This window comes from Rhinolophus sinicus, chromosome 17 (genome assembly GCF_057876585.1).
Source record: "Rhinolophus sinicus isolate RSI-liver-muscle chromosome 17, RSI-T2T, whole genome shotgun sequence".
In the NCBI taxonomy this organism is placed as follows: Eukaryota; Metazoa; Chordata; class Mammalia; order Chiroptera; family Rhinolophidae; genus Rhinolophus; species Rhinolophus sinicus.
The window spans coordinates 91573479-91583602 of record NC_142517.1 but is presented as its reverse complement, the minus strand read 5'-3'; positions in this window follow the sequence as shown (position 1 = coordinate 91583602).

Here is a 10124-nt window from a genome sequence, read left to right as displayed (position 1 = left end):
TATATATATATATATGTGTATATACCTATATATGTATATAATATAATTTATATATGTTATATATATTATAGAATTGTATGCCTGAAATTTACATATATTTTTATATATATATATACACACACACACACATATACATATATATGTATGTGTGTGTATATATATATATATATATATATATATATATATGTAGAGAGAGAGAGAGAGAGAGAGAGAGAGAGAGAGAGAGAGCTTTGGGGTAACATTGGTTAATTATATAAGTTTCAGGCATACAATTCTATAATACATCTTCTGTATATTGTGTTGTGTGCTCATGACCCAAAGTCTTCCATCACCATGCATTTGACCCTCTTTACCCTCTTTACCCTCCCCCAAACCCTCTCCCCCTCTGGTAACCACCATTCTGTTGCCTGTGTCTATAAGTTTGTTTGTTTGTTTGGTTGGTTGGGTGGTTGGGTGGTTGGTTGGTTTGGTTGTTGCTTTCTGTTTTCTATCCCACATATGAGTGAAATCATATGGTTCTTGTACTTTTCAATCTAACTTATTTCACTTAGTATAATACTGTCAAGATTCATCCTTGTTGTTGCAAGTGGAAATATTTCATCATTTTTTATGACTGAGTAGTATTCAACTGTATTATGTATGGATTCTTTATCTAATCATGCATTGAAGGACACTTAGGTTGTTTCCTTGTCTTGGCTATTGTAAATAATGGTGCAATGAACATAGGATTGCATATATCTTTACAAATAAATGTTTTCAAATTTTGGGAGTAGATATGCAGAAGAGGGATTGCTGGGACATATGATAGCTCTATTCTTAATTTTTTGAGGAACCTCCATACTGTTTTCATAGTGGCTGTCCAATTTACATTTCCAGCAGCAGCATACGAGAGTTTCTTTTTCTCCATAGCCTCTCAAACACTTGTAATTTCTTGTCTGATTGATAATAGCCATTCTAAAAGGTATGAGGTGGTATCTCTTTTTGGTTTCGATTTACATTGCCCTAAAAGCTAGTGAAGTTGAGCATCTTCATTTATCTGTTGGCCATTTGGATATCTTCTTTGGAGAAGTAGCTGTTCAGGTCTTTTGCCCGTTTTTTAATTGGACTGTTTTGTTGTTGTTGAGTTTCTAATTCTTTATATATTATTGATATTAGCCCCTTATTGAAGTTGTTGTTTGGGAAGATCTTCTCCCATTTGGTTGGTTGCCTTTTTGTTTTGTTGATGGTTTCTTTTGCTGGGCAGAAGCTTTTTAGTTTGATGTAGTCCCATTCATTTATTTTTGCTTTTACTTTTCTTGGCTTTGGGGTCAAGTTCACAAAAATCTCTCTGAGACCAAGGTCCATAAGTTTATTACTTTCCTTTTCTTTTTTTTATCTTGTTTCAGGTCTTTATTCAATTCTTGAATCCATTTTGAGTTAATTTGTATATATGGTGTCAAATAGCTGTCCAGTTTCCTTCTTTTGCATGTGGCTTTCCAATTTTTCCAGCACCATTTATTGCAGAAGCTTTTCTTTCTGCATTGTATAATTTTGGCTCCTTTGTCAAAAATTAATTGCCCATATACATGTGGGTTTATTTCTGGGCTCTCAGTTCTGTTCCATTGGTCTGTGTATCTGCTTTCTTGCCAGTACCATAATGTTTTCATTATTGTAGCTTTGTAGTACAATTTGAAGTTAGGGAGTGTGATCCCTCAGGCTTGGTTCTTTTTTCCCTCCGGATTGCTTTGGCTATTCTGCGTCTTTTGTGGTTAGATGCAAATTTGATGATTCTTTTAGTTAAAATGGCCATATTACCTAAAGCAATATACAGATTTAATGCAATCCCAATCAAAGTCCAACCGGCATTTTTCAAAGAAATAGAACAAAAATGCATTTCTTTTTATAAATCACCATATCACAAATATGGTAACACGGAAATTGTGAGGAGGTAGATTCTAAATATAGTTTGAATCAAATACCTAATAATATAAAGCGTTAAACAAAATTGTTTTTTTCTAGTGAGCCACCCTGATAATTTCTCTAAGGGGGGGCATCTGCCAATGTTGAGAATAAGCCTTAACAACATTTCTTAGCCGATAGGTTGAAATATAGGACTCAGGTGATGGGTGACTTCCAGGATTCCAGGCAAGATCAAAGGAATTCTATATAATAAAATGAGAATAATTAGGGCACTGGGCAAGTAGGGATTTAAGAAAGGGACAGAATATTGGAGGGGGAGCCATATGACTGAATGCTGATTGCTATACCAGGACTTCCGCCCCACTGTTCCTGAAATCTTTAGTGTTTCTGTAAAAGCGTTGAGGTAATTAAAGTTCTGTGGAGAGGCAGCTGTTTCAAAAGTAGGCTGACACAGGTATCTAGCTAGGCAACGACAGAGGCATCCTGAAGACCTGGGGTTCCTAGAAACTTAAGGAACACTCAGTGAACTGAGTTCATTAGTCACTCTGACAAACTGTTCACCACCACATCACATGCAAATCCTATACAGTCATATACTCCAGAGGTTCTATTGTCAATATCAGAAAATTTACATATGTTTGTATTGGCGTTTCGAACTAGATGTTGCATAGTTCTAACCTCTCTAACATCAGTTTCATACTGTGTGCACCACTCCACTCCTCTTCTCTTTCCCCATCTCTTTGTAAGGGAAAGAACTTTGTAAACCAGTGGAAGAAAGTTCTGTATTGTCTTTTTTCTAAAATTGGACTTGTAGGAAAAACCTGTGGCATGGAAATAAACCTAGACTGCCACCTGAAGCACGTTCCACCAAATATTTTTTTGGGGGGGAGGGGCAAGAGGTTTTCAAAATAACAATTCTAGGGAATACATGAAGATTTAGAATCATAAAATTACTTCAGATTGTTCACGTTATACTTCTCATGTAGGTAGAAGGAAATTCACAATGGAAAAATGTTACATTTAATGGACACACACCCAAGTTCTTTATAAACTGTATTATTGTGTATTATTCTATAAGAAATAGCTGACATGGGGAAAATGGATGTCTATCCATATCTGTAAATATACGAGTATGAACTTTTAGCTTGACACGAGAAAAATGAAATGTATTTAATGAATTTCTACTTGTGATTTGCTATCATTATCTATATGTGAATTTAGTCAAATATAATATAAAACACAATATATGTCATGTAATCTTATATATCTAGAGAACTTACAATAGACCCTGATTGTGAAGAAAAAAAATGTATTACTAAATTCTTTAATAAAAATTTTAAAAGTGCATAATATTGCTTTATTTTTAAATGAAACATCATACTGTAATGAAAATTTTTATTTTTATGACATTTTAAAAACAGCAGGATTATAGAGTATGCATAAATTCCAGTCATGTTTATGTTGATTATCTCAGTGAAAGCCAATATCACAATCACATCATCAAATAATGAGATTCAAGAAAGCATTATCGTTCAAACAGGTAGCTCAGTGGGATCAAAATAAATGTAAAAGAGTGCAACCATTCTTTTCCAGTAACAGCAAGAATCTAACAAATAACATTTGCAGAGGGACAGAATGATATTCTTTATAAATGCTTTTAATTTAAAATAATAAAAAAACCTTTTTCTCTATTACCTTTAAAATGATATATCACATTTGAATGTTGCAGCAGTAGCTCAAACCAACTTAAAAAATAGAAGCATCATTTATTACACATAGGAGGCTTGCACATAGGAGGAGCTTGGTGGGCAGTCTAAGACTATTGCAGTAGTTCTAAGCACCATAACTCCTTTTTTTAAGAAAATGTAAATTTAGTGCTTTACTACTTACAAAAAGACATTTAAGTGGGTATTCTCTTTTATAAACACAAATATAGCTACTGTCAATGCAGTAAACAAAATCCAATTTTATATAACGTTATTGGAGGAGAAAAAGCAAAATGAGAGTAAAAGCTTATCTTCTATTAATGACTTTTTATTTATTTTTTTAATTAAAATTTATTGGGGTGACAATTATTAGTAAAGTTGCATAGAGTTCAGATGTACAATTCTGTAAAACATCATCTATCTCTCACATTATGTGTTGACCACCCAGAGTCAATTCTCCTTCTATCACCCTATATTTGTCCCCGTTTACCCTCTTCTAGAGCCCCCGGGCCCCCTTTATCTCTGGTAACCACTAAACTATTGTCTGTGTCTATGAGTTTCTGTTTCTTCACTTGTTTTTCTTGTTCTTTTGTTGTTTTCAGTTTTATATACCACATATCAGTGAAATCATATGGTTCTCTACTTTTTCTGTCTGACTTACTTCGCTTATCATTATAATCTCAAGATCCATCCACATTGTCACAAATGGAACTATTTCATCTTTTCTTATGCAGAATAGTATTCCATTGTGTATATATACCACAACTAGCTTAATCCATCCATCTATTAAAGGACACTGGTTGTTTCCATGTCTTGGCCACCATAAATAAAGCTGCAGTGAACATCGGGAGACACATGTCTTTATGGATAAATGTTTTCAGATTTTTTGGGCAGATACCCAGGAGAGGGATTGCTGGGTCGTATGGTAATGCTATTCTTAATTTTTTGAGGAACCTCCCACTGCCTTCCATAGCGGCTGCACCAATCTTCATCCCCACCAACAGTGTATGGGGGTTCCTTTTTCTCCACAGCCTCTCCAACACTTGTTGTTATTTGTCTTGTTGATGATAGCCATTCTAACTGGAGTGAGGTGATATCTCATTGTGGTCCTTATTTGCATTTCTCTGATGATTAGTGATGTTGAGCATTTTTTCATAAGTCAATTGGACATTTGTATGTCCTCTTTGGAGAAATGTCTCTTCAGGTCCTGTGCACATGTTTTAATTGGATTGTTTGCTTTTTTTGATGAATTGTATGAGTTCCTTATATATTTTGGATATTAACCTGTTATGGGAGGCGTTGTTTGCAAAAATCTTCTCCCATTCGATTGGTTCCCTCTTTATTTTGTGGATGGTTTCTTTTGCTGTGCAGAAGCTTTTTAGTTTGATATAATTCCAATAATTTATTTTAGCTTTTATATCCCTTTTCTTTGGTCTCAAATTCATAAAATGTTCTTTGAACCCAAGGGCCATAAGTTTAGTACCTATGCTTTCTTCTATGCAGTTTATTGTTTCAGGGCTTATGTTAAGGTCTTTGATCCATTTTGAATTAATTTTGGTACATGATGACAGCAGTCTAGTTTCATTCTTTTACATGTAGTTTTCCAATTCTCCCAGCACCATTTGTTGAAGAGTATGTCTTTTCTCCATTGTATGTATTCGGCTTCCTTGTCAAAAATTATCTGTCCATATTTATGTGAGTTTATTTCTGGGTTCTCCATTCTATTCCATTGGTCTGTGTGTCTGTTTCTCTGCCAATACCATGCTGTTTTGATTATTGTAGTCCTGTAGTACAAGCTGAAGTCAGGGAATGTGATACCTCCAGCATTGTTCTTTTGTCTTAGGATTGCTTTGGCTATTCAGGGTCTTTTGTGGTTCCATACAAATCTGACGATTTTATTTCTTTAAAAAATGCCATTGGGATTTTGATAGGGATTGCATTAAATCTGTGTATTGCTTTGGGTAATATGGCCATTTTAACTATGTTCATTCTTCCAATCCATGAACATGGAATGTCTTTCCATTTCTTTTTGTCTTCTTCAATTTCTTTTAAAAATGTCTTATAGTCACCTCCCACGAGTTAGAATGGCTATCATCAATAAGACAAACAGTAACAAGTGTTAAAGAGGCTGTGGAGAAAAAGGAACCCTTAGACACTGTTGGTGGGAACACAGATTGGTGCAGCCACTATGGAAGGCAGTGTGGGGATTCCTCAAAAAATTAAGAGTAGAGTTGTCATATGACCCAGCAATCCCTCTCCTGTGTATCTATCCAAAAAATCTGAAAACATTTATCGATAAAGACATATGTTCTCTATGTTCATTACAGCTTTATTTATGGCAGCCAAAACATGGAAACAACCAAAGTGTCCCTTGATAGATGATTGGATAAAGAAGATATGGTATATATACACAATGAACTACTATTCTGCCATAAGATGAAATAGTGCCATTTGTGATAACATAGATGGATCTTGAGATTATTATCTGAGTGAAGGGAAGGTTGGTTCAGACAAGATTATGATAATATGTAACAAGGATAAAAAGACAAGTTTCTTATTTAATGATTGGGCATAAATATCACAATCACTTACAAGATCATCTTCTTATTCATTCTAGAATCACAAGATTTTTATGTGTATTAATATATAGATAAAGATTCTCAGTAATTAAATTTCTTTGTGAAATATTTGATTACAGAATTGTATTATCCTGAACTATCAGATATGGGGGCTCATTTCATTGCAACTCATATTCTACAAACTGCGTTTTGATGTTCCGAAATGCAGAGGATAGGTAAGCAGGTGGCAGGAGAAAGTAAAACTGTCCAAATTACAGAATGAAATTTCATACTGAGAGATAAGAAAAAGTTGGGTTTTTTTTAGACTTCTTTTAGAAAGGGGTTAATTTTAAGGTCAAAGATAGGATAAAATTAATTACTGAGGTAGAAAGATAATGACTTTAATGGTAGAAAAAGAAAGAAGATGCTTACACCATAACCTTACTGAGTTATCACATGAACAGGTTATTCCAGGGCAATATTTTGAAGTGAAGGTTGAAAAGACCAGATATGTGAAAAACACAAGATAAATTTAGGGGTTATATGAAAAGATGTATTCTCCAAAAAATAATTAGGATCTAAAAAGAAATGATTGCAAAGAATGTGGTACTCTAAAACGTTCTGGTGAAAATTGATGAATAAAAATAGTTGAAAAATGAAATATAATACTCAGGGGTGAGATATAAAATTTGGAGTTGATGCTTCCTGAATTCAAGGGATAGAGTAGCAAAGGAGAAGATGGGTGCCTGTTTTCTAGTGAATAACAAATTCTGCAACTTGACTTCAGTTGAAGAACAATAATGGGCACTGTACTACTACCCTTTGAAACTGTACTGGTCTATTCTTTTGATTATTGAATCTCAGTATGTATTCACTTAAATAAAAATTAAAAAAAAAAACAAGAAAGAAAAATTATTTTGTGATTGAAAATCTGAAAAAGGTCCTGAAGTATACTCTTTTCTATTAGATGTTGCAGATATAGTATTTCTTTTCCAATAGCTTACCAGTTTATAAAACATGTGTCCAAGTATGAAAAATAAATATGTACCACAGTGCCAAAAAAACCGTATACAAGTGGACACTTTGGTCAGCATTGCTCAAGCAGTAAGTAGTTCGCTGTAATCAGAAATGGTTAACCACTTTGAGTACCTCTTGTAATTGCAGAAGTCAAACGTGGCTTGTATTCACCTTTTGTTATCGGTATATATGGAGTATTACAATTTTAATACAGTGTTTTCCTTTCTTAAAATGTGTATACACATTTGGCACTCTGTGTGTGTGTGTGTGTGTGTGTGTATGTGTGTGTGTGTGTGTGTTTAAAGACGAAATGAGCACTAGCATATGCATCTAAAATAACAGGCTTTGCAATGTTCCTAACAGTTGCAACTGCTTCAGTGGTAATGACCCCCAGACAACTATCCAAGGGCTCAGATATTCATTCTCCTCTCTTTAAATGTATAATAGTCGTGACACTTGCCCAGGTGATATGATTTATTTTCTGGTCTTGTAGTACATCACACTACTGAGATGACAGAGAAGAAGCAATGCGGCATGAAGGGGGTTTCTGAATGGGGAATTTATGAAAAGAAGGTATGGTTTATCCATTCTTTTCAAAGCGGGTGACATGGTAACGTTACCAAGGCGTGTTAAAAGAAACCGACAGTGTATCTCTTAGTTCTCTGTCTCATCTACATTATCAACACTGTTTTTCACCATGATCATTCTACAAGTCCTATATCTACTGAAGAGTGTTTAATTCTGTAATACTGAATTTATTAATAAACAAAAAAACTAAGAAAAATTAAACCCAAAGGAATAAGTTTACATCAATTTTACAATTATCTGTTGTTTATCCAAAGTTAACAGTGTCATTCAACAATGAACTGTTGTAGTTGGAAGGAATTTGGAAACCATTTAGTTCAAACAAATCATTTTTAAGTGAAATTGTTTTAAAATTGAGAGCATTTATGTTACTCTGTTTATTTACTCTGTGTGTTTGTGTGTGTGCATGGATGCATGTGTGTGTGTTTTCAGAATGTTCTAATTGATTTACATTAAAGATAAAATAAAAATCTCTCAACATAGGCAAACTAGGAATTAAATTTACTGATATCGAATGATTTGAAAGGAATACATGTATATAGAAATTTTAGTCCTGATATTTTCTTTTTAGCTTTTTATTAATTTATTTTTAATTATAATTGATATGCAATATTATATTACTTTAAGTATACAACATAATGATTCAATATTTATAAACTTTACAGAATGATGTATATAGATTTACATCACCTTTATTGTGATGTAAATAAAGGTGACTTTTGGAAAGATTGGAATATCTTTACCAAGAAAGATACTGTATTGAGTCACCTTATTTCCACCACATCCGTTTTTTAAAAAGTATTCTGTTTACTCTTTGAAAACAAAATACTTATCCTTTATTATCTCATTACTAAAATTATTGACACTTTATTGAACTTGCAGAGGTATTTGTATGATCTTTATTTATTCTTTCATTTATCCATCAATTTGTCTATGCCGCTAGCCTACCAGCAATATTTAATGAGTTACTACTGTGTACCAAGCTCTGTGATTTATGGTAAGTATATTTAATTTTAGTGATAATATCATGACAATACTTTTTAATAGACAATTTTTAGAGCAGTTTAGGATCTTGAGAGTATAACACTAAGCGAAATAAGTCAGACAGAAAAAGCAGAGAACCATATGATTTCACTGATATGTGGTATATGAACCAAAAACAACCAAAGAACAAGACAAACAAATGAGAAACAAAAACTCATAGACACAGACAACAGTTTAGTGGTTACCAGAGGGTAAGGGGGGTGGGGGGTGGGAGATGAGGGTAAGGGGGATCAAATATATGGTGATGGAAGGAAAACTGACTTTGGGTGGTGAACACACAATGGGATTTATAGATGATGAAATACAGAATTGTACACCTGAAATCTATGTAATTTTACTAACAATTGTCACCCCAATAAATTATAAATAAATAAATAAATAAATAAATAAATGAATAAATGAATAAATGAGAGGAAAGTACAGAGTTCCCAGCTAGCCCTGCCCCACACTTGTATAGCCTCACCCATTATTAACATTCTCCACCAGAGCGGTTCATTTATTACAACTGATGAATGGCATACTGACACATCACTCAGAGTCCACAGTTTACATAGTTCACTCGTAATGTTGCACATCCTATTTATAATGACGTGTAACCACCAGAACATATTTCTGAAGTATTATTTATTCTCCTCCTCCCTAATCCTTTTAAAATACTACCATTACATCAATGAATCTGGGAGAAACCATATAATTCTATTAGGGCTGTTTTCAAGAGGAGATTGATACTGTTAAGAACAAAGTGTCAAATAACCTCTTAAAAACCATAGAATTAATAACCTTGAAAGCCAAAGTACTTTGGATTTGAAAGGCCAGACCCTGTGAGCAAAGTTCAAAATCAAAAACCTCTATTCTATGTTTAACTTAAAAGCTATAGAGCTAGAAAACAATGCAGAAATATGTAAGAAGAGTTGTCTGACTGGGTTAGATGAAAATGTCGCAAGTGCAAAGCTTTGAAGAACTGGAATGACTGTGGATCACAGTCTTCATTTTCAATTCTAGAGCAACATGGCAGTATCCCTTGACTGTAGATCATTATCAGGTAAAAGGATGGGAGCTATGGAACATGAAAATTCCTGAATTCAATGAATGATTACTCAACAGTCATGGATATTTAAGCAATGAATGATCAAATATATCATAAATAGTCAAGACAATGATCTGTGCCATCATTAGAAATGATTTGAGCAACTAGGTTATTATAAAACAATAAATAAACTTACATTTTCCCCATAAAAGTTAGCATATAAAGTTAACAGTTGCTAACCACAAACTGGGAATCAAATTCGAGAAGGAAATATAGTATATCCAAGAA